Source organism: Podarcis erhardii (assembly GCF_964252035.2).
Source record: "Podarcis erhardii genome assembly, chromosome: 10".
Taxonomy (NCBI): Eukaryota; Metazoa; Chordata; class Lepidosauria; order Squamata; family Lacertidae; genus Podarcis; species Podarcis erhardii.
Genome location: NC_138500.1, coordinates 37,779,667 through 37,805,098, shown reverse-complemented (window position 1 = coordinate 37,805,098; position 25,432 = coordinate 37,779,667). Strand labels below are relative to the sequence as shown.

The 25,432-nt window shown below is 41.9% G+C and overlaps 2 long non-coding RNA genes across 3 annotated transcripts in view; one reads left to right on the top strand and one right to left on the bottom strand.

Annotated features, from left to right (window-relative positions):
* The window catches only part of LOC309351013, a 224,287-nt gene that overhangs the window by 71,299 nt on the left and 127,556 nt on the right, over positions 1-25,432 (bottom strand). For both annotated transcript variants that reach the window (XR_014160645.1, XR_014160646.1), the window contains one exon: positions 13,693-13,816. This is a non-coding gene — a long non-coding RNA (uncharacterized lncRNA). The remainder of the gene's footprint in view (positions 1-13,692; positions 13,817-25,432) is intronic.
* Positions 17,945-25,360, top strand: LOC309351143. Its single transcript, XR_014160720.1, has 4 exons — positions 17,945-18,980; positions 22,828-22,963; positions 23,401-23,557; positions 25,030-25,360. It is a non-coding gene; the product is annotated as an uncharacterized lncRNA (long non-coding RNA).

Sequence of the window (25,432 nt, the reverse complement as noted above, 5' to 3'; positions counted from 1 at the left end):
AGAAATAAACTCCAAAAAAAGAGAATCCTCTCAAAATAACCTCCCCATTCCCGCTTCTGCCCACTACAAAAATTCTATGACCAATACAGCGAGAAAAATCCTTGTAAGACAGTGGCAACTGGCAATTATACCCGCTGTCAAAAGCTCCCTTCAGACATAGCACTAAGCCATGGCCTAGTATTGTGAGAACAAGCCTAGCTTCCACATACATGAACATGCATCCTGTCCCTTCTCCAGGTTGGCTGTGAGGAGTTCAGAAGCTTAGTGTGTTGTGCATATCATAAACCATGGTTAAGTGTGGCTAATGAAAACATGCCAGTTTATAAACGATGGTTTGAAGTTGGCTGGTTTTCACTAACTATAGTAGTTTCTCTGGTTTCAGACAACATGGCAAGTTCCAGTTTTGGTTTTGTTTTGTTGTTTTTAATGGAAGTGTGCCCGCGTATGAGGGGGACATGAGCCCAGGGGCAGTGGGTAGCCTAGCTCACATAACATTGCACATAACGGTTTAGCGTTCTATGTGGACCAACCCACAGAGTAGCTTCATAAGTTGTAGGATGTTTCCATTATGACAAAGATAATGGCACACAAATGAATTAAGGGAGGGAACATGGAAAATTGAAAAGAGGAAAAACAAGCCAATGCGGCATTGTTGTACCAAGGCTAGTCCATCATTTGCACCAAATGTGTCACTCGTTATTTGTATTGTATCCTCTTTATTAGCCTCTCCATTAAATGGATAATGAAAATCAGGTGCCAATGTGAACCTGCATTTATCTCAGATATGTCCTCTGCTGAGCAATTAGGGTGACTTTTTGGTAATTAGTTTTGATCTGTGATTTGAGGTCTGTTACATATGCGAAACAGTTTCAACAGGCAGTCATAGAAGCAGTTAAGTTGCATTGCAGCAGGAGCATATGGGTGAATTAATTCTCTGTGAGAAAACCTGGAATCAATACTATCAGCCAGAAACATGTTGTGTCCTGTATTTCTTTCATTATCTCCAAATTGTGCTTTATGAACCCTGTGTGGCGAGATGGGAGGTCTAAGGGGTGTGTGTGAAGGAGAATCATTCTGATGAGACAGGGAAGGAAGACAGAGAGAATTCTCCCAATATCTTTTTTTAAAGAGCAAGGAGCAATAGCTCCCTTTTTATCTTATGAATTTTGTTGGTAGGGATGAAAGACCTTGCTAGCCCCATAATGAATAAGATTTCAGCATATGTTTGGCAGAAGATGGGGTGGGGGTGGGGATCCTGGATAAAATACATATTTCAGTTCCTCTTCAGGCAGCAAAAAAATAAAACTTTTTGCCAGAAGATGGCAAATGTTTGCCTTGAATTCATTTGATTTCAAAATAAAAATAAAATAGCTCCCACCACCCAAATTCAAAACAATAATTGAAGACCTCCTTCCTGTCAGCCTGTTCTCCATTGCTCTGAAGCTTTTGTGTGTCAATTCACATTTTGGGCTTGGGATGTGATTCCCAGTCAGCTTTAGCACTTTGGGATCCTTGTGAAACTCCTGTTATGCCTTTCAGGGTCAGGCTATTGCATTTTTCTGCCTGAGCAAAGGATAAGATGGCTCTCATTCCATACAGAAGCCCACTAGCCTGCCAGCTGTATCATACCCAGCATGGTCAGAGTGTTAGACTAGGACAGGGTATCCCAAACTTGAGTCTTCGGCTGTTTTTGGACTACAATTTCCATCATCCATGACCACTGGTCCTGTTAGCTAGGGATGATGGGAGTTGTAGTCCCAACAAGAGCTGGAGACCCAAGTTTGGGAAACCTTGAACTAGGAGTCCAGGGTTCAAATCCCCAGTGAACCAAAAAGCTCATTGGGTGATCTTGGGCTAGTTGCTGTCTCTCGGCTGAACCTACCTCACAGGGTAGGTAGTGAGGATAAAATGGGGAGTGCGGAAGAACCATATACATCACTTTGAGCCCCTTGGAAAATTTAGCAGCAGCAGCAGTAGTAATAATAATAATGTTCTGGTGCCACAGGCCTGTATCCCCCACCACACCTGAGGAAAGCAGATTAGCGGTGCAGAACAGGCCATGTGGCCCACAAAGCTTTGTACCCCAACACCTGAGGTGGACGCTTCATCCCTGCTGAATAATAGGGCTGGGTCAGATTCCACAGCTATTTCCCACTCATTCCCTTAAGTTTCTTGGGATTCTACTGCTTAGCTCATGACTGGTGTTCTCACTAGACTTTACGCTTGCAATCCACGGAGGTAGCAATAGTTGCTGAGGCCTGAGCCAAAGAAGCCACGTTTGTGTCCCTGCATGATGCAGAAGCCATTATTGATAAGGAAATACCAGGAAGGTTTTGCCATGAAATATACACGTCCACACAAAAGTTGATTCAAGCAGATCTTTCTTCCTTTCAAAATTAAGTTCTGGTTCTCATCTGCTTTTCTGTACTTTTCTGAAATCTGGCCATCATATGGTCCCGAGGAAAATATAGTGCAGGAAATGGCTTTTGAAATCAATTAACTACTAGGCCTGAAAACATTCAATATGCTTTCAAAGGGAGATCTCTCAATTTGCTAATCCCACAAAAGAACAAGAACTGGCTAACAAGCCCTTGTCTGTACTCATACGCTGCAACATTCTACTGTCCAGAATTGTTAATTGTACACATTTTATACTATGAAAGTCACAAGAGAACCAAGGATACCAAAACTACTGGGTTAATGCCTCAGTGTTTATAGACTTTCCCTCTCCATGAAGTAGCACAGAATCCTAGGACTGGACCGTATGGAAAAGTAATCCAATTCCAAGCCCTTGGAAGGTGATCAGGGTTGTAATTTGGAGAACGGACACACCACTCTTTTTTATGCTAGATCAACACTCCCAAAAGGGGAGTGTTGATCTAGCATTGTTTCTTACAGGAACAATTTCTACTTACCAGAAACAGGTAAGACAATATTCAGAGTGCAATCAATCAACTGTTTTTTGCAGGGGAAATGGTATAAGCAAAGGAATATAGAGATGAAAATAACTGATTCAACTCTAAACCATACAAAGCTGAAGAAATAATGAGCGACTGTCAAAATTGTAATTGTACAGGGTATTTCATAACATGAAACTGTCTCATCCATTTAAATTGATGACCAGTTCAGGCTATAATTAGAAATCACACATGTTCTTTGTTGCACATGAATGTGCTGTGTGCTATGTTAATCTCTTTTGCTTTGCCTAACCACACAGTGACCAACTGATGTACAATCACAGAACAAAGAATGGTTGATTAAGCAGAAAATTCAAGAATCTAGTCTCCAAATTCTGTCTCCAATCCTATGCAATTTTGCTCATAATTACACCCCACTGTATCTAATAGTGTTTAGCACCCAGTAATTGTGCATAGGATCAGAACCTTCGTCGCTCCCCACTTAACGTATTTTTTCATCCATCCATCAAATTCAATTCATTAAATAGCTGTCTACTGCAGAATGGCTTTAGTCACTGAAATAATGATGAATGATCCATGCCAGTCATTTTCTTCGTTACTAATATTCAGAGCCATCAAGTGGGCTTTTGGTTAAGGCTTTGTGATGTTTTATAAAGGGACACGGTCATTCGCAGCTAATGAATGAGCATTGGAACAATGTGGAAAGATTGAAATGGTGAAGTGATAATTAAAAGTATCTGAGGGTGCTAGAGAAGAAGCAGACTTCAGGGCAGGAGACTGATCAGGAGTGTGTGTGTGTGTGTGTGTGTGTGTGTGCTTTCAAAACCTCTGAGTCATTCTCTGTCTTAATATTTTTTTAGTGAGCAAATGTCAGTGGAACACAGCATTTCAAAACTTACTAGTGCCTTTTGCCACTCATAAATAACAGCCTGCTATTACAAGGTAGTTATTTAGGACTGCGGGCAGCAAGGGCAGATGAGAAAGTTCTGTAATTGAATGGCATAGATCACTCTGCATGAAGCAAATAAGCTGCCCCTGATGTGCTCTTCTCCTTAATGAAAGCCTGTCGTCTGCGTCTTGAGAAAGGCATGTGCTCTCCTGTAAGGATAAAAAGGAAGAGCCAATGTCCCCAGGAGGCATCAAAGTATAGTTAAAGCAGTTTCCCAAACTTGGGTCTCCAAGTTATTGGACTACAACTCCCATCATCCCTGACCACTGATCCTACTAGATAGGGTTGACTTTTATTGGTGCGCACCCCCTGTCAATCAGCTGATGGTGACATGGGGTCAGGCGAGCCATTTCCCATTTGCAGTGTGATCTAAATTCAAGTCACACTGCATTCCAGCATTCCTGATACTTCGGTGTATAGCTGATCCCAGCAGGAACCAACTGATCGGAGCAATTGTCATACACCCCCCCCACACACTTTGGGCAGGGATTAGTTCCTGAGTGGAACCAATTTTTGCCAGGCTTGGATTTGGTGCCAAATTTTAAAGGCACTGGATAAAACCCCAGTTTGCCAAAGAACAATCAGGAATGCACTCTAAGGCTCCTACCTGTTCCATCTTTACCTGTCTGACACCTGATGTCATATATGGTATCAGGTGTGGGGTGAGTGAGCACGGCTTGGGCTGAGTAGACCCAATTAGGCACATGGTTCAGAACCTGCTCACTGCTGAGGAAAGGGAAATGGCTTTCCCCCTTCACCCCAAAATGTTAGCTTCCTCGTGCAAGCTAAAGTAGAAGCTTCATAACAGAAAACATTAAGAAGGGTATTTGAGGAAATGATGTGGGTGAGTTTGCCTGCACTTGTGGTTGCTTGGTTACTTGGTGACACATGCCCATTTCTCACCAACAGCACTTCTTTCTTCTCCTTGGGTGTCAGGCTTTAGATTTATTAATACCCAGTCCTTCCTCGTTCCCTGCAGCCTTGATTGCCTTTATCTCCCCAGGACAATCTGCAAGTTGTTCCTGCCATCCTTGGTCATGCTGGCTCTTCAGTTTAGATAAGACCTTCAGATACTTTCACGGCTGAATCTGACACATAAACAACTGCGTGGGATGTTAGAAGCACTGGAGCATGAGATAGCAAAAGCCCTTTTTATGCTTCTGATGTTAGTGCTTTGCCAAGATCAATGAGAATTTGAAGATGGGGAATGGAATCCTTGTTTGGATCACATGACCATTTTGTATTCCTAAGCAAAGAGAGAGTACGTGGTCTCTTATTGACAGTCATAGGCCCTCCCTTGCTTCCTGCACCTATCTTGATGTTCGAGTGGGTGTGGGAATGGTGGGGGGGGGCGTCATAATAATCCATGGTGGCTCCAGGGTCACCCATATCCACTGCCAGATTTGAGACAGCAAGAAGCACATAAAATATTGACACTCTTGTTGTACCTGCATGCACACACACATCCCTACCTATTACTTTTGGAAAGTTAATTTCTCACAACTTGAAATCCTGTTCAGCTCACAGTATTGGAGCCACTCTGTGTTCAGAAACACCTACCTACCTACCCCATTTATATCCCATCTTTCCTCCAGGGAGCTCATGGTGGCATACATGGTTCTCTTCTTCCCCAGTGTATCCTCACAACAACCCTGTGAGGTATGTTAGGATAAGAGATAGTGACTGGTCCAAGGTCACCCAGTGATGGCCGAGCAAAGGATTGAACCCTGTTCTTTCAGGTTCCAGTCCAATGCAAAAACCACTACTGTTATGTACTGAAGTTCTCACCCTGGGCCAGCAGGGGGATACTGTAGATAGTTATGCAAATGAAGGATCGAAAGTGACATTCAGTGATTGGATAGTTTGTATGCAAATGAAGGATCGAAAGTGACGTTCAGTGATTGGATAGTTTTAGAAAGTTGCAACAGTTACATTGTTCTGGAGCTCTATATAAGCAGGCTGACTGAGATCCTCAGTTCAGTTCTGTTCCAGCTTACAAATAAAGAGCTGCTTTGGAAGAATCGCTGTGTCATCTGATATGTTCACCCACAACTTAACAACTACGCTGAACACCACCGCTTCAGATAGCAAGTGGGGAACTGAGTAGTAGAATATTGTATGTTAAAAGCAAGTCTGTGGAAACCATAGCAGAGAGAAAAATATAGCACAGGCTTTTCTGTGATATGCTATATACAGTATGAACAGTATTCCAAATATATAAAATATAATCTTGCTTTAGGCACTGTTTGCTTAAAATCAGAATAGCTATGCCATTCCAACAATTCTAAGCATGTAGCTCAGCTTGTTTGATTTCATCATAAACTCTCTTTCAAGTTATTGTGCTTGAGCTCTTGCCTAAATGTCCTAGAATAGTGCACAATTTAATACTGAGCATATCTAATTGCATTTCAACAGCATTAATACTTCTGGCATAGACCAAGCCAAGTCAGAGAAATCCTAGAGTCAAAACAGGTCATTTTCTTGCCTGAAGGACTTCCTGACTTTTGCCTGTTTTCTGTGAGATCATGACTGTGATCTAAATGCTGCTTCAGTCTGTGAATTGAATTTTCTTTTAATTTGAACATTTCTTATATTCATTTGTGGTTTCTTTGCCTTCATCAATCAATCCATTAGCCCAAGTAACTTCCTCTGCTTCCAGAAGATATCCCTGGATTATGTCATGATTCAATTCCCCACTGTCCTCACCAAGCTAATGTGTTTTCGCATGTGAGAAGGATCGCTTACACAGAGGAGTGAGATTCGGCCAGGAAGATATGACTTCCATCTGCCATAAGCCTGATTCCATTTGCAGAAATCAATCTCCTGCTGGATGGTTTTGAAGCCACGGTGCATGTGATAGCCAGGGCAATGGAGAGTGCAGTGATTTTCTGTCAGGATAAAAAGGGAGAGCAAATTTCTCCCTGCTATCAGAAAGCCAAGGTGACTTTCCTTTTTGGTTGCACAAAATCCAAAGTGGGGGAACAGAGGAAGCCAAGTTCCATAAGACGGACTGAACCCAATAGAAACTTCGATTAGTTTTTCATTTAAAAAAACCTGAAGGTCGCAGGAGTATGTGACTGTTGCTCCTGCTCCTACTTTCTGACTGAACAAAAAAGAGTAGAACATTTACTGTGTGCTTTGGAAAGTTTTCTGTTTGCTTTGTATTTAGACACCACTTAAGATATCATAAGCAAATTTTTCATTATGGTTCCTTCGATTAAGGCACAGGTTTTCATCTATGTTTGGATACCATTTTGACGCAAGGTGGCAAAAATGTACAATTTTTTTGCAGTGTTAACATATCTTCAATGTATACTCCGCTCCCCCCCCCCTTCATAAGGTAAAGGTAAAGGGACCCCTGACCATTAGGTCCAGTCGTGACCGACTCTGGGGTTGCGGCGCTCATCTCGCTTTATTGGCCGAGGGAGACGGCGTACAGCTTCCAGGTCATGTGGCCAGCATGACTAAGCCGCTTCTGGCGAACCAGAGCAGCACACGGAAACGCCGTTTACCTTCCCGCCGGAGCGGTACCTATTTATCTACTTGCACTTTGACGTGCTTTCGAACTGCTAGGTCGGCAGGAGCAGGGACCGAGCAATGGGAGCTCACCCCGTCGCAGGGATTCGAACTGCCAACCTTCTGATCGGCAAGTCCTAGGCTCTGTGGTTCAACCCACAGCGCCACCCGCGTCCCCTGTATCCATGCTCTATTAGCTGACTATCTGATGCTCTTAAGGTTTTAAGAAAACTCATTCCGAATGACTAAAGCCAGTGCTTCTTTTCTGGGGGGACGCAGGGGTACGCATACCCCTAAACATTTTGTGAATCTAAGTTTGGCCTCATTAAGGGGCAGTATTTCAATATGAGTGTACCACTAAAAATGTTTTTAAGAAAAAAAGCACTGACTAAAGCATTTAACATGCTTCAGCTTCACATTGAAAAGGTGAGTTATTTTTTAAAACACAAGCCTCTGTGGTCAGCAATATATCTTTTATAACGTTATTCGTTGCTTTTTCTAAAAATTCATGTTTTCTGGAAGACCAGGAGTGAAACAAGTGGAAATGGAAAACGAAATTGAATAGATGGAACCTCATTAAGCACAAAATTACTCAACAAAACCCATCCTGAATCAATTAATCACAGTGTATCATTACTTTAATTTTCTGATACTGCTACAATCAGAAGAGCGGCCATTTGCATAGCTTTTTATATTAATAAATGCAAGTGCATTTGTTTATAGCTATTGAAATACATAATTTTAGACACATTAATTAAATCCATTCAGCCTTCCTCTGCAAGCATTAAACTGAAAACTAAAGCAGCCAAAATTGGGCGAGCACAACAACAAAACCCATTTTGCTCATCATCCTTTTAATTCCCTTGCTTTTGAAAGAGAATGCTGAATACAGGAAAGATGGAGGTGGGTAGACGCATTACGCAGAAGAGCAACAGTTTTAGGAATGAACATTCATGCTTTGAATTGGAACTCAGCAGTACATGAACTACGGAAGCCACAGAGTGACTGGGGAAACCCAGCCAGATGGGTGGGGTATAAATAATTTATCATTATCATTATTACATGGTCATATAACATGGGAAAACAATTAAGATACTAGTGGCAATCTCACTGGATTCCTTCTGTTTCTTCTCACAAACAACAAAAACAATGGCTCTCCCCCCTTTCTCCTGTGCTTGCTTCATCAGTGGAGGAAGGCACTGTGTCCACCACCAACTATGGATGAACTGATCTTGGGCTATACCCTGCATTGCCACACCAACCACACATGGGCAGAGACAGCTGGGCTTTATAATTCTCACCCAACAATGGCCCCTTCATTCTGCTCATGGTGTCCCCCAACTGGGATGATGTGAGGTGATTGCTGCTATTGAGGGCATAGTACAATTCCCTCCCCCCGCCGGATGTATAGATCAGGGGTGACAAGCCTCCAGCCTCTGGACCTAAATAGGTCACCTGACTACTTTGGCCAAGCCACATGCACCTGCTGGTCACTGACATCATCAGGCATGGGCAGGTAAAAGGGCAGCTGGGCTGAGTCCAAGGGGCTTCTGAAGAACCAACAATTGTCTGATCTTCAAGAGGCTCTACACTTTGGCTTTCAGAAGTTTTGCACACCTGGCTTCTGAAGTGCTGAAGTTGGCTGATCACTGAAACCTCTAAGCACAGTGCAGGTTTATTTGTGAGCCTCTTGCAAAGAGCTCGGGATGTCACTTTGAAGTGTCAATGATCAGCTAATTGCCAGCTCTTCAAACCACAGTGTGCAACAATGGAGCTCTGCACAGCACTTTGACTTCCCAACAATCAGATGCTCTCTCCCCAAGGTTTCATGCCTCTGCCTAGAGCGTTCTCCTGGAAACAGCTGCCCTAGGAAAGCTCTCACAACTGGTGGGTGGGAGCCAGACAGGTGGAAACAGCCATCCCTTGCAAGCAGAGTGAGTTACAAGAACCTGGTTCAGACGTTGGAATATACACAGAAGGGTGTAAAAATACGGAGTTAAGCCTTGTCCTGTGCTGCTTCTGCAAAGGGCACATGTAAAGGCTCATACATGATACCAGAGTCCTCGCAAGCATGGGCCTCAGCCACACATTCAAACCTACACATTCAGTTCATGCACACCGAGAGGCAGTGCAGATGAGGAAACGTGCAGGCAGGCACCAAGCTTGCAGATATGATTCCTCCTCCCCGGTGCGCTTGTTGTTTGCATGTTCAGACACATGAGGCTTAGTTTATTTGCTCCGTGCAACAAGACGATTCAAGCAACAAAGTTATTCATTTTGCTTAATTTAAGGAGTTCATAACAGCACATATGCATACATATTGCTAATCATGATCAGGTATAAAAGAAGCATACAGTATATTCCAGACAACTGATTGATTGAACTTTAAAGTTTTGATTCCCACAATTTGGAGTTGAAAAACATGTGCCTACATCAGGTCTTTTAGCGTTTGCTCTATATGAAGTATTGTGAAACTGCAGCGATTGCCCATAAAAAACATTGGTAAACAGTCTAATACTCTCATAGCAGCTTCTCATAAACTGTCATGTTTCTCTTGTTGTGTATTTGCATGCAGGTTTAGGATGAGAATTCAAACATTAATATTTATTTTAAAATGTTGTGCACAGAAATTCTCAAGAATCATATTTTATACAGTGGTACCTCGGGTTAGGTACTTGATTCGTTCCGGAGGTCAATTCTTAACCTGAAACTGTTCTTAACCTGAAGCACCACTTTAGCTAATGGGACTTCCTGCTGCCGCTGCGCCGCCAGAGCACGATTTCTGTTCTCATTCTGAAGCAAAGTTCTTAACCCAAGGTGCTATTTCTGGGTTAGCAGAGTCTGTAACCTGAAGGGTATGTAACCTGAGGTACCACTGTAGTTGGATCTTAGTTGTCCTTTTCCTCTTATGGGGGAGCAGCTGCAGAGCACTGATTAAATGGGGTATGTACATGTGTCTATGCAGTGTCTGTATTAACTCTGAACTATGTGATCTCCATCCTATTTTGGCTTCAAACCAAAAATGTTTACAGGGGGAATGTTTTCATATCATGAAAGAAAATCATAGCGGGGAAAATTTCTGCCTCAAATATATTCAGTTGTGCTGTGTTGTATTCTGTGGTACTGTGCAGTTTATAGTGTTTAGAGGCTGTCTGCATCTGAATGGGAAATATTGGGTCTTGTTATCATAAAGACTACAGCAGAGTGTTCCCAGGAGATTGACTCTCCCCCATTCAAGAGAATGTGTATCTTCTGGAAATGTGCATGAATCAGAAGAGCCCTAAAGAGTGGGTGGAGCTGAGGAGCAACATGGTTTGTTGTTGTTTTTTACTGAGGCAGAGAAAGGACAATCAGCCCATGTGGGCATAAAAGTAGTATGCAAAACGGACACAGGATACTGGAAAAACTCCATCTTCTTTAGCCAGCAATGAGCTCTGAACTGTGACTGCGTGAAACTGAAAAACAGATTTATGGGTGCTCGATAGCAATCATTAACTGTGTAAGAGTTCAGATTCAATGGATTAATTTGTGTTGAATGTCTGCAAATGCATATAATTATATAACATGTGTGGATCTGGGTTTCTTATATTGATGGTCTGCTTTTGGACCCAAATGCTATCAAAGGGAACAATTCCATTCCAAAGGCTTAGGGCACAATCCCAAAGGAATCCTGTGGTATTCAGAATATTTCTCCCTCTGAGGGCTTCTCGACACTTCTGCTGCTTCCATGTCTGAGCAATTTTCCCCTTGCCCCATGCTTTCTAGGCATAAGTCTGAGCAGTTTTGTCTTTGCCCACTGCTTTCCCCCAGAAAACTCACTCTTTAGCACTGAATCAGAGAAAATCCTCAGAAAATCCAACTGACGTTTGCTCTGATCCAGGAGTAAGCAGCAGGTTTTCCGGGGGAAGGTGATGGGGGCAAGCAGGAGTGTGGATGTACCCTGAGCAGAGTAGGAAGGCTACTCTCAGAGGAGGAGATCCATCCTTAGCAGCATACCCTCTTAGCCAGCATTGAAATTACTGGTGCTGGTGCTCCCCGAAATCTGGACCAATCCCCTGGTGTAGAACAGAAAGTGCCTCCTAGAGTGACTGGGGAAACTCAGTTAGATGGTCAGGATAATAATAAAATTATTATTGGTATTAGTATTGGTATTGTCCTGGAGAAAACCTCTGTAAAAGTGAATGCAGGGGGAGGCCAAAAGCAGGGAAAGAAAAGATGGAAATCCACTCTCCTTTCATCTTCTACCCTGCTAATGACAGAATGGCAGTGCATGGGTATAGTTCCCTCTGATCTAGTAATATTGCTCTGCCTTCCATTTTGAAATGCATAATTGTGGAATATGCATGTGCATGCACACACATATGCATATATAGCCTTATTTTCACTTATTTATTGAATATTTTATTAAATATACCTTTCCCTTCCTCCCAATGAAGCCAAGGGCAGCAACATTTAGTGGAATATTTACCATAATCAAATAAAGCCAAGAAGGTTGCAGATTGTCAAAATATGATCCTTATTATGGTCAAGTTCATTCTTCGTTCAAATAAAAGTATGTCCATCCAGCAATCTGCAATGCAGTAATGTGAAACCATTCCCTGTTTCTTTCTTCTTCTTTTTTAAAGTACTCTTCTTGGAAAAGAAAAAACCCCACTGTGACAGCCAGGGCATTAAACCGCAATCAAGATATGCAAATGCATCCCTAAATGTGATTTGCTTGGAAAGAGAAATTAATCTAAGCATTGTCAAATAAACAGTGTGAAATATAGATAATTAAACACCAAATTAGCAGTTGTAGCCTCACGAGAAGGTTATGCAACTTAAAAGGTCCCCCATCTTGAGGCAGAATGTGGCCACCTAATATCAAAACACTGAGTGATGCACAACCCAGGCGAGCATCTCAAAACAACAGACTTAGTCAACTTTTGTAAGTTATTTTCCAAGAGTGTCAATAATATGAACAATATGCTGATAGGGTACGTTGCTCTGTTTGTCTATACAGATCATTGGGTTATTGCACAATATGAGATGCTGGAATGCAAACAGATTGACTTCAGTGCCAGACTAGGCTAATTCATACTGAGATGCTGAAACCATACATCCAAATAACACAGAAAAGTAGGTAGAATTAGCACAAAGACAGCTATCCCAATGTGCAGCACAAGAAATTGTTCCAATAATGCAGTAAGGTAGTACATGTATTATGTAGTGGCAGAGAAAATATGGGAAACTTTTCTTGGCAAAAACAGTCTTGCTTGCCAAATGGAGCACATGGGTTGCAGGCTCCCTCCAGCTTGGCCACACAGAGCTACACAGAGCCATGACTTTCTAGAGCAATAACCTGATGCCAGGATGATCTTAGGTGGCCCATTTTTGCATAGCACTGTGTACAGAAGCCCCAACAATCAATGGCAGACTTTGGCACCTTAAATTTCAGTAGCACACTGTGATGCCAAAATCTGGTGTCCCCTTTGCCTCTCTCCTTCCATTGGACTTCATAATTGCAGCACCTGCTGCAGGATCCCAGAAGCTCCGCATCCAAACCGGTCAAAGTTCAATGGACCACATTTTACAAGCTTGCATAGCACACTGCCCAGTGCTTTGCTAGCCCCGACATCATTGTGAAGTCAGGTGACTGGTGAGCAGCTCCACCCACCCATCAAACTTGGCCCACAGGGTTTAAGGAAAATCAGACTCCAATTCACTGGTTGGATCCAGTTCCTCATGCCCAATATATCCAATCAAGCATGATGTTGTTTCTTAAATTAATACACCTGATGTGTTTGTGTATATTCATATATTTATCTGCCAAGTTGAAATGCCACATGGAGTCTAACTTCAAGTTGGGTATTGCAGTGTAAATTAAAAAATAAGAACATAGCAACAAACATTTGCTCCAGAGGGAGAGAGAAATCACTGATGTGAAAATGCAAACGGTTGATCCAGTGCTAATTATTGCCTTTATATAACAGTTTGTTGTGGTTCTGTTGAAGGTGTTTCTGAATAAAACAAGATATGATAATGACACCAGGGATCTGGTCCCCCATAGGGATAGCAACATTACCCAGTAATACTGACAGCATGTTCTGTTACCATTACTAAGGAAGATAATGCCTATCAAAACTTATGAGTAACATGTCAAAAGACATGACTCCCTTCAGGGGAAATTTTTAATTAAGAGAAAAATATTAGATAGCTTTGAAATCCTGTGATGGGCAACCTTTGCTCCCTTACTACTTACCTTCAGTCATGTTGAATATAAATATGGCAATTAGACACCTTTATAAACAAATGTCAGGAGTATCCTACCTGCTAGTGGTTGACTGCAATGCTGTCCTTTAGGGGCTCCAGCCCACAAAAGGACACATGGACCTTCTGTCTCTGAGCCCAAACTGGTTGCGTATGTCCCTTCCCCTCCAAGGCCTGCCACATTCTAGAACAAAACAAAGCAGAACAAAAAACGCAATCAAAATACATTTTGGTAAATGTCAGAAACTCTGTGAATGTTGGCATTTCCTGATAATTCTAACATTTCAGGAAGCCAGTAGGACATGCTGGCTTTCACTGGGAAATTTCTCCGCTCTCCCAAATGCCTTTTGCTAATGTTCAACTTCCACCCCAAAGTCAAATGATGATATTTTGTGTGGTAGATGGGTAGTGTCCAAAACACACCTTATGACACAAGCCTTTCTGACTGTGTTGCACATCTCTAGCAACCTTTTTACTCAGCTAGTCCCAGTCTTAAGATTAAAGGAACACCAAGAAAAGGGATGTTTCACAAATGAGACATGCAGGAAAACATTGCTCCTGTTCAGGGTTTCATACACACTGTAAATTTTAATCGCAGAGTCTAAACCCGATGCAAAACCTTACGAATTGCTGTGTTGCTGAAATGTTTTGGAGCAGAAAGGTTAAGCCAGTTTGAGCTTTAGATGAGAGGTGCTTCCTTCTGCTTCCTAAGGAATATTTCGCAGTGAGCCGGGAGAGGGGAGGGGGCTTGGGAAGAAGGGAGAGAATTGGCAGCACTCTGAGAAGGTCATCTAAATAAATCATCACTAATGAGGCATCTGCCATTTAAAATAAAGCATCATTGCCTTGTCGCTGTGCAATTTCTTACTAAATTAGTTTCCACATATGGCATCAGGTCCAATCTTTTCCTGCCATCGTTGATGCTTTGTGATCACAAAGCAGGGCTATCTATGGAAATAAGGCTGTGGACATCAGTAAACAGATAAGGGCTGTGTCTCAATAGAACAGCATTTGGGAAAGCACTCCTCTCTGCATTTTCCCCATCCCTCCTGACTCCCTTCCATATAAATATGCAATCAGCTGCACTCCCACCCTCACATCCCCAGGGTGCAGAGAGCGTGTATTTGCTACTACTGCTTTGTCACACTTAGGAAGTGAGAGGGGCTTGAACTGATTACAGGGATCTGCTTCTTTTTATGTCGTGGGTCAAGTAGGAAGAAATTAATGCAGCCCCAGGGACACTTTTACTCTCCTGGTCAATTGCCCCTTGTTTTGCCATATTTCGCCAGGAGTACAAAACTAAATTCTCCACAAACATTGGAACAGGGAGGAATGAGAATTTGTTGTATGTAATTCTTTCTCTCTTTTTTTAACAGAGGCATGATTTAGGGTACATTTTGCTTTGGCTCTGCATTACACAATTTTTAAAACACACACACACACAGAGAGAGAGGGGGTGGTGACACAGCTGAACTCTAAACACAGGCTAAGTAATAACAAAGTGGCTTTTTTATTACCTAATACGACATAGATTCCCCTAGGAATAGGTGTGTGGCCTCCAGGAACTCAGCAAACTTAGGGTAAATATGCCTCACTGCTGTGTGGTTCAGAGATCCTTGTTATCAGTGTAAAAAAGAAAAATGAAAAAGGTCAGGGGCTTTGAATTAAATGTTTGTTTAGGCATGTCTATCCAGGCATGCAGAAGCTGGTGTGTTTTAATCTCTTTCACTATTCATTTTAATTATTTTTAAATATTTTAGTTGTTTTAAACTGTTTTTATTGATCATTTTAATACTTGTTATAAACTGCTCACAGGTTTAATGCCATCAAGTGCTATGTAAATTTTGTTAGATAACAAAAATACCAATTTCCAGTTTCTATCAGATCCCACTCATCCTTAAATTCCCTAACCTGGCCCCACCCTTGAAGCTTTTAAGCCGGGGACACTCAATGCACTGCCACCCAGATGTTATTAAGAGTCCATCTCCCATCAGCTTCAGCCAGCCTAGTAAATGACCAGCAGTTGTAGTCCACCAGCATTGAAGGAGCTTGCTATGGTGTGCTCCACCCAGTCTATAATTGGGAATGTGGCATAAATAGCTTATTCCACAGTCCCTGTCTTTTGTGGGTATGAGGATGCAGCCATCATTATCCCAGTACATAGATCTGGAGTTTTGGAGACTGCTGTAACCTACTGCTAGGGCTATTTGATTTCTCTGCTCTCTGGCTCATAGCAGACTTCACTGGAGGTTCTGTGGGAAGTGTTGATGCTGACAAACCTTTGTAGATACAATTACATGGATTGTCCCAGCCAATCAGGGATTACGTAGTGAATAGCACAAAGCCACAATGCTACCGTATGTAGCCATTTTTTTCTGCCGTATGACATCATTGCAAATAAACAAAAGCAACTGAGAGAGAAGATAATCGCTGGGAATACTCCCAAATAGGAGGTGCTTTTTGACCATGACACATGTTCACAAAACACATTTGATTATTTCAACTCAGCCATTGACCTTCCCACCAGCAGCACCAGTCAGGAAGGCATGTAAATGTATCACAGTTTGCTCTCTGAATAACTATTAGACTACACCTGACTGATAAGGCTTTAGAGAACTACATCAGAGTTTGGAGGACAGTGTGTAGAGATGGGAGTGCCGGACCTTAATCATATTCTTCCATTTGCCTTTTTTCTGCCATGGGGGGCAATGGGGGGGAAAGGGGGGGAAATAGCAGCATGACTGCCCCAACACTAGCTAATAACATTCTTCTCAAAGTCAATATAAATGTGAAACCAGCCATGCAATACTGGGATCTCGTACTGGTCTTTAGAAGCATGCAGATCCCTTGAATATTAAAACCATGCCCTCCCCACAACAAGTCTCAATTTGATAAGTTGCAGATTCACTATGGCTCAAAACAAATAAGCAAAATCAATACCTTACTTAATTTCAAGGTTGAAGAACTTTAGACATCACAGGATTGTGGAAATCCATGAAATACTGGGAAAGTGAAATCAAACGATGGTTTCATCTCTGCAAATTCAATGGTTTGGCCTGATTTGAATAATTGCAAGCATTCAAGAACTGACATGTTACATTCCTGTAAAACATGTCTGTATGTGTGTGCTGTATTTATGATCAGCTAGAACTACAACTACGCAGCTGGATCTAACATTTCTTCCCATCTCCATCCTTTTCATAAATGATCTCCAATGAAGAATAAATGTTGGGCAATGTGAATAAAGGTGAAAGTAATGTTGAGAATGTTGAAAGTATGACTTCTTCTGTTCTTACAGCAAATAATAATAATTAATTAAAATTCAGCAGGCATTGAAACTCATCTGCCACTGCCGCTCCCTTTTGCAATAAGACAGTAATAACGCTTTTCCGATTTGTGTTTTTGTACTGGGGCTTTTGTTAAGACATTGTTTAGGAAATGCTTAGGAAAAGCACCACATATAAAAATATGAGATTCATATAGATCTATCAATCCTAGGTGCTATTTAGCTTATTTCCCCATTTTTTTAAAAAAAAATATTTTAATGGTATCTCCTGCTTATTTCTCAAGGCAGCAGACGAAACAATAAACATATCCACATTTATGTGCCAACATAAAATCCTCATTTTGCTATTAAAAACCAAAAACAATGACTGTGAGTTGTATCCAGCATTACTCATACTCAGTAGACCCACTGAAATTAATGAACACAATTAATTTAGGACCATTAATTTCAACAGCTTTACTTTGAGCAAAACTTAGTCGGCTACAACCCACTCTCTGGGAATAGTCATCGAAACAGAAAAGGCTTTTTTACAAAGGGCAAGTTTTTGTTTGCCACTTAAAACAAAGGCGTGTGTGATCTCAGTAGCAAAGACCTTGCACTGGAATGGGTGGAGCCAGAACAGAAAAAGCCCCCTAGCCCTTAGCTGCCCAGATTCATGTGGTTAAAGAATCTGGAGTACAGTGGTACCTTGGTTTTCAAACGCCTTGGTTCCCAAATTCAAAAAACACAGAAGTGTTCCGGTTTTTGAACGTTTTTTGGAAGCCAAACGTCCAACGTGGCTGTCAGCTATTGTTTCCAGGGTGCCTGCACCAATCAGAAGCTGCGCCTTAGTTTTTGAACATTTCGGAAGTCAAACAGACTTCTGGAACAGATTAAGTTTGGTGCTTTTGTTTTTGCTATTTATTTTGCATTTTTCAGTTAATTTGTTTTTGTGAATGTGTGGAACCCAGTTTGGCTACTGATTGATTGATTTGTGTGGCTGCGGAAATGGATAAAAGCTCCCCATCCAAACAATGAATATCATCAGTGCAGGTAAGGAAAAAATTAATTTTTATTTTTATCATCTACAATACTGTCTTATTTATTTTATAGTACAATACAGTGATTATTGCTTTCATTATATGAATCAATGTTCTCGTTAGATAGTAAAATTGATGTTAAATTGCTATTTTAGGGGTTGTTTTTAAAAGTCTGAACGGATTAATCCATTTTGCATTACTTTCTATGGGAAAGCGTGCCTTAGTTTGGGAACGCTTTGGTTTTGGAACAGAATTCCGGAACAGATTTTGTTTGAGAACCAAGGTACCACTGCCGTACCTTAGACAGTGACAGGAGAGGACTTGTGGAGGAAAGTAGTCATTAAGATACCTACTCATTTAGAGCTTTAAAGGTGAAGATTAGCACCTTGAATGGAACCAGAAAACAAGCTGTCACCCTGTGTAGATCAAACAATAATAATATGGTCAAAATGCTTCACTGTGGTCAACACACAGCATTTGTGTCAGTGGACGTTTCTGGACCCTTTTCAAGGGCAGCCCTATGTAGAACACACATTACAGGAGATTAATCTGGAAGTAATTACAACACGAAAGACCATGACAAGGTCTGGGACAAGGTTTTGTAAATGGAAAAAGACACTCCTCCCTTGAAACTTTTTTGTTGTTCTTAAGCCTGGAGCCTATCCCTCTGGCTGTTCTCATGGGAAGGCTTTGTGATGCAACATCTTCTCAGGGACATTTCTGAAAGTGCTGCTGTCAGGCTGGGCAGCTGCAGTCCCTTGAGCTGCTGGCAAGCAGTCTGAGAAGCTCAAAGGAAGGAAAACAGCAGTGTAGGAAACTGCCATATGGCGAGTCAGACCATTGATCCATATAGCTCAGTATTGCCTGTGCTGACAGATGTTATCTCGCCAGGGTTTCTAGCAGGAGACATTCCCATTCCTTACCTGGGTATGCCAAGGATTGAACCTGTGAAACTTCAACACACAGAGCACAGAGTCATGACTGTTCCTCAAGCAACAGAAACAATGAAAAACACTTGCAGTCTTCTACAGCTGTTGAGTAAGGTATACACCAAACCTTCAACTCCAAACCTTGCCATTTTTCTTTACATTCACCCACTTCACTCAGAAGGAGATGAAAAGGGGTTCCCATCTTTGTGGGGGGAACAAAGAACCCTCAGAAGAAAGGGGCAGTTTTTGGTGCACCTTGGATCATTCAGACATGAGGAATATTGTGTTAGTTTTCCCAATTATTATGCTAGTGCTTCTGTTCTATTTCCTAATGTTTTTGCACACTGCAGTGCTGTTTGCACTGTGGAACGATGGCTTTTCCACTGATATTTTTTGCACACAGTGCTGTTTGCACTGTGGAACGATGGCTTTTCCACTGATATACTGATCTCTCATGCTAAATATAAGCCACACCACTAGTGTGGTGTGACACAGAAATGAATGCCACCAGACAACATCGCTACTCCTCAGCCTTTCCACACATACGTGCTTCTATTCCCCCAGCATTCACACATGAAAAATGGCAGGAAAGAACAATATTCTGGCACTCTGCCCCAAATTTCATCACTTTACTCCCACAATTTTCTGGGTTAACAGGGTTGCAAACAGATTTTTTTTCTTCTTCCTGGAAGTAATTAACACACCAATAAGTGCTAAACCTCCACTATATGCTGCTAGATTTCTGGAAGTGGCTCTTGGGGTCATGTTAAAGTTCAACTATAATGTGGAAATTAACAGTTAGAGAAATGAAATAAACTGACGTGCAAATGCAGCCCTTTACTTATTTCTGTTCAGAAATCTGGTCTTTTCTAGCCAGTCATGTTCTTTCTCTTCCTCCCTTCCTCTCGAGGTCTAGCATATATTGCTTCTTTCCTCAATTAATCAGCCAGATCACCCTATTCAGTCACCTGGGAGGATTTTAAATCTCAATTTCCTAAATGAAAAAAATATATAAGGGGAGGGGGGAAGCTTAACAGTTCATCCTTCTTAGCCAGAAAGCAACATTCAAGATGAGCTTCAGATGGCTTAGAATAATTACGGCCAGGCTTCAGTTTCACAAATGCTCAAATTACTCGGTTTATGTATCATTTAGATTAAAATATTGTCCAGAAGGTACTGAAGACACACCCCGATCCCCCTTCACATTTTAAGCCTTTATATGTGACCATTATGTGTCTAATATCTATTATTACATGTTGGGTGTGCTTATTAGAAGGGTTCAGTTCAACTTATTTGTCTTGAGCATACACTAGTAAACAAATGGGACTTGCAATAAAATGTTGACAGCGCAAAGTGCTCTGGATCAGGATGCCAGACTTTTTGCAGCGTACTGGCCAATTGACCAGTGGCAGTTCAGAAGTGGGCAGGCTAGCAGGCTAGCTTAGGGGATGCAGCTTTGCCACACACAGTTCTGCCTTCCAACACCACACTGCTACCGTGCTGCTCACCCAGCATTTGCCACCTGAGGCAGCTGTCTCACTCGGCCTAACAGTAGGACCGGCCTGTTCCTATTAAAGGAATTTATCTGACCATCATGGTTGGGAAATTAACTTGGAGCACATCTACACCATGCATTTGAAGCACATGGCTCCCCTATACCAAGAATCCTGGGAGTTTGTTAAGGGTGCTGGGAACTGTAGCTCTTTGAGGATAAAAACTACAGTTTCCAGTATTATTTTGAGGGGAAGGCACCATGGCTGTTAAAGTGGTACAAATACGCTTTAGATGTGTGGTGTGCATGTGATCTTTGGCTCTTCCAAGATTACAAAGTGGGTGGATTTCTTCAGCTTATTTGCATCCGGCTTCCCAGCAACCTCCACTTTGCACCTGCTTGGCAACAGCGCGTGTTCTAAGACAGGAATCAGCACCACAGCATTTAGTTCAGCCTTAGCACCCTGTTACGGTTATTATGCAGATAAGCAGAATGTTTATGAAAGAGCTGAGGAAAATGCATGCATAGAATTAAAACGTCCTGCCTGAGTCTGAAATGCTTTTTTGAAGTTAATGAGAACGGCTTTGGACGTTAGAGTGATTATAATTCTTTATTTCTGCTTTGTAAATAAAGTCAGTTGTGGGGATTTTTCTAGGAGGAGGTTGAGAAAAAGTGAAACTTGAAATATTGTTTTACCTGTCTAAGGCAACTTAGTAAATATTTAATTACATTACTTTAAATAGTGGTAGGTTAAAACAAAGGGTGGAGCAACCCATAAAAATGCAGTTTGTTTAGTACTTTGATCTTTTTTTATCACACTCATCTGCCTCTTTCTTTTTTATGTATTATTTAGTTAGCTATTCAATTTATATCCTCCACGAGGAGCCCAGGGCAGAAAGCAACAAGTGATAAAGCAATAAAATAAATATTCAAAACAATTCCCAGTCTGGGAAAGATCTCATCTTAAAAGCACACATGTTCAAAGTCCGGCCCAGGGGTCTAATTCGGTGCGCTGGTCAATTTAATCCGGCCCCTGTGGCAGTTTATTTCCTGGTGTAAAATTTTGAAAAAAGCTGAACAACTTCAATCCCAAAAAAAGCTGAACAGTGTGGTGTAGTGGTTAAGAGCGGTAGACTCGTAATCTGGTGAACTGGGTTCGTTTCCCCGCTCCTCCACATGCAGCTGCTGGGTGACCTTGGGCTAGTCACACTTCTCTGAAGTTTCTCAGCCTCACTCACTTCACACAGTGTTTGTTGTGGAGGAGGAAGGGAAAGGAGATTGTTAGCCACTTTGAGACTCCTTAGGGTAGTGATAAAGCGGGATATCAAATATAAATTTTGGGTGGAAATCCCCCCAAAAGCACAACAACATCAATCCTAAAAAAAGCTCCACAACTTTGGTGTTAAATCTTTAAAAATGCTCCACAATCTCAGTCATAAAGAAGGTCAACAACTTCAATCCTAAGGAAAGCTCAGCAACTTCAATCCTTTTTTTTGGGGGGGGGGAAGGTCAACAACTTCGGGGTTAAATCCTTTAAAAATCTCAACAACTTTGGTCGGCCCCCCCACCTTTTTCACTTCATCAAATCTGGCCCTCTTTGAATAAAGTTTTGACACCCCTGGCTTAAAAGGCTGGTTGAGATAGGAAGGTGTTCCGTAGGTGCTGAAAAGACAATAGGAATAGTATCTGTCTAATATTCAAGGGGAGATGATTCCAAGGGGCAGGTCACTAAAGGCCAGACTCCAACATTGTACAGAGCAGATCTCCTGATAAGATGTTATCTGCAGAAGGCTCTCACCTGCAGAGCACAATGTTGAAATGGGTATATAAGGAGTGAGATGATCTTTCAAGTATCTGGTCCAAAGCTGTACAGGAATTCATATACCAAAACCAGCTTGAACTTAGCCCTGCAGCTAATGGCCAGCCAGTGCAATTCTTTCAACAGCAGGGTTAGACGCTAGCAAAATCTTACCCCAGAAAAAAATGTAATAAATTTTATTTAAAACAATAATGAAAGGTGAGCTGGCATACTATGCAGGTGAAGGAAAAGTAGTATAGTAAAACCCACAAAAAGTCTGAGAAATCTCAAACTTGACAAAGAATTGAGTGTGTGTGTGAGAGAGAGCTTAATACATGCAAAGCACCATATGTGCTTTGATAGGTTCTGATGTGGCTTTACTGACACAGAAAGCAGTCTTGCAGTGGAAGAGAACAATCACAGTAAATAATATGCGCTCAATATGCCGTGACAGTAAAAAATTGGAAAGGCTTGTTAAGAATTCTTAGAAAAGGGATTAAAAAATATCATGATAATTGCACAAAGAGTATCTGAATTTGGAACAGTCTGTACATTTCCGATAGCCCGTTTCCAAAAGGATATATTGGAAATAAAGAAGGCAACATAAATGATCCAAGGGAATCTATCAGTTCTTAACTAACAATGCCATTCTATTCTTGTCTACCCAAAAGTAAGTCCCCTTATGCAGAGCTCTGCAGCCTAAGAAAGAATTAGGATGTGTGCTCCAGCACATCCAACAACATCTGGAGGGCCACAGATTCCCCACTCCTGCGTCAAACTGTTGAGAATGGTTGCTTTGCAAGTAAGGTTAGTGAAGGGAGAATGTAATGTAAGATGGTATGGGAAGTGTGACTGCAGAAATATGCTTTCTTCTCTCTCCCACACATGCACAAATACAAGAACTCAAGGTCATCAAGTGAGAACTGAGAGACTGTTTTGGAAAAGAACATATGGAACTCAATGAGCGAGGATGTCATGATGGCCACAAATAAACATGGTAATAGCTTTTTTAAAGGATTAGTTGTGTTAATGAAGGATAGGTCAACTGGGAGAAGAACACACAAGTACTGGTGCCAATGTAGTTTTTTATGTCTTTTTGTCTCTAAGGTCAGAGTTATGCTATAGCTTTATGATAAAACTGGCAAAAGATATAATCCATTTTCATCACTGCCTTCTAGTCATAATCGTTAGAAATGCAATCTTCGTTTTCATTTATAATAAACTGGAGGGTGTTGATTCCATAGGGGAAGACAAGCCTGCTGGCAAACTTCCTGGGGAAGGCTTTGCCAACCTGATGCCCTCCAGATGTTTTGGACTGCAACTCCCATCAGCCCAGGCAAGCACAGTTTAGGAAAGCCTGTTCTAGGAGATGTGGCTGGCCTCTAGGGAAAAATTGCTGAGGTAGGTAATTGGAAAGGTAACAGCCTTCCATGCATCCATATAAGATGTGCCCCAAAGGAAGGATGAATGCACATAATTCCAAGGACAAGGGTAGCCAACGTGGTGGTCTCTAGATGCTGTGGACCACAACTGCGTCTCGAGGCCCCAAGACCCACCCCCAAAATAAATACACACGGACACTTATATTAGATTAAGTTTTGGGGCAAAATTTTTGGCCACAACTTTATTGAAATACAATCACGTGAGCGGTATTGGCTTAGGCATTGACTCCCCACTATAACTGGCTCCACCTCTCAGGGTCAAATGGGGTAAACCAGACGAGGGAGCTAGGTCAATGAGGACCAACCTAAGCTCACCCCGGGGTTGCTGTGGTCCTGGCATGGCCCTAGCCCCTCAAGCGGACTTCGGACGAGATCCAGGACCCCCAGATTCCTTTAACGGAATACCCAGTTCCTGGAGGGGCAGGTGATGGCCGCACCTCCCCTCCCCACAATCCAACTGAGCCAATGCCTAACCGCCACCTTACAAGTTGTGTCGATTTGCTAAGGGGTAGGCAAAAACCAAATGGCTAAAGCCAATCTGCCAAATGGAAAAATTCCTACCCAGCCCCTGTTCCAAAACAGGCGACCCAAACCAAAGCAAGGCCAAGCAACTCTAACTGAACTATGGAGGGTGGGTGGGTGTTCAACAGTGTGAAACAAGTGCCCCTCCTTGCATCACACTGCTGTTTTTAAAGCCCCTGGGATCACGCCACCACTGGCTATTGGCTAAAATTGCCTGGTGTGATCCCAGGGGAATGGCCAGAACTTCTTGCTCCTCCCCCCCCCCATTTTAACCCTATCAGGTGAGCTCTTGGGTCCTGTGTGCAACCAGGACCCTCTGTTATGAGGATCCCATCTCTCATCAGCACCATCCAGCATGGCCAATGGAGTTGCAGTCTATGTGGGCAATTACTGTCTGGGAAAGCCCCATAGCAAGTGCAGAAAACCATTTGTCTAGACCTAATAGCTTACGGATGCCCCATTCTTGAACTTTAAATTCATATGGGATGTTATGTGAGAATGTGTAACTGGCCTGAAGGAGTCCAAAGGGTTGAAACGGTCCAAGTGGCACTTGAACGCACATCCATCTGGCTGTAACCTTATGCTGATAAAAGGTAGACTGTTGGAGTGGTGTTCCATCACAAGTCACCTTGACAATACTAGTGGAATAGGCTGTCTAAAGTCCTGCTGAAAACCTAGGGTCGCACTTTTCTATAGCCCATAAGCTCCATGCTCTATTCATTCTTCTGTAATGGGTTTTATTAAAAGAAACTTCAAATGCATCTCTCTTAGCTAGTGTCCTCTCCTGTCTTGTGTGCTGCTGCTGATTGGAATTTCCATTAAAATATATTTCTCAATTATATCTATTATAATAAACTATACGAGCACGTGTTTTTGCATCCTCCATTTATGCCTAATTAATCATTCTAGGACTGCCAGTACAGGGAGCAGCGAAGTCAACCTCGCCTGTGAGAAGTACTAAAAGCAAGACATATTTATTATGCTTAACTGCTTAAATTATAAAAAGGGCACGCTTACAGCTCAATGGGAATTTGTGTGTGTTATGTTTGCAACTAAGTGCTTTTCCTGATTGACTAAAGAAGCATCTTAAAGTCTTTAAAGGATAACAGGGCTCTGTTGCTGAGTAACTCACTTTTAAAAAAAAGTTAATTAAGCTTTTGGTCTGATATACTGTTTCCTACTTGGAACAGACAGGGTATTGCTTCACTTGGAAAACTTAAAAGTGGAAACTGCTTCCCCAAAGCTGATAATCTTTCTTATCAGATTAATGCAACATTTATATTTAGAGTGAAACAGCAACAACCCAATATTA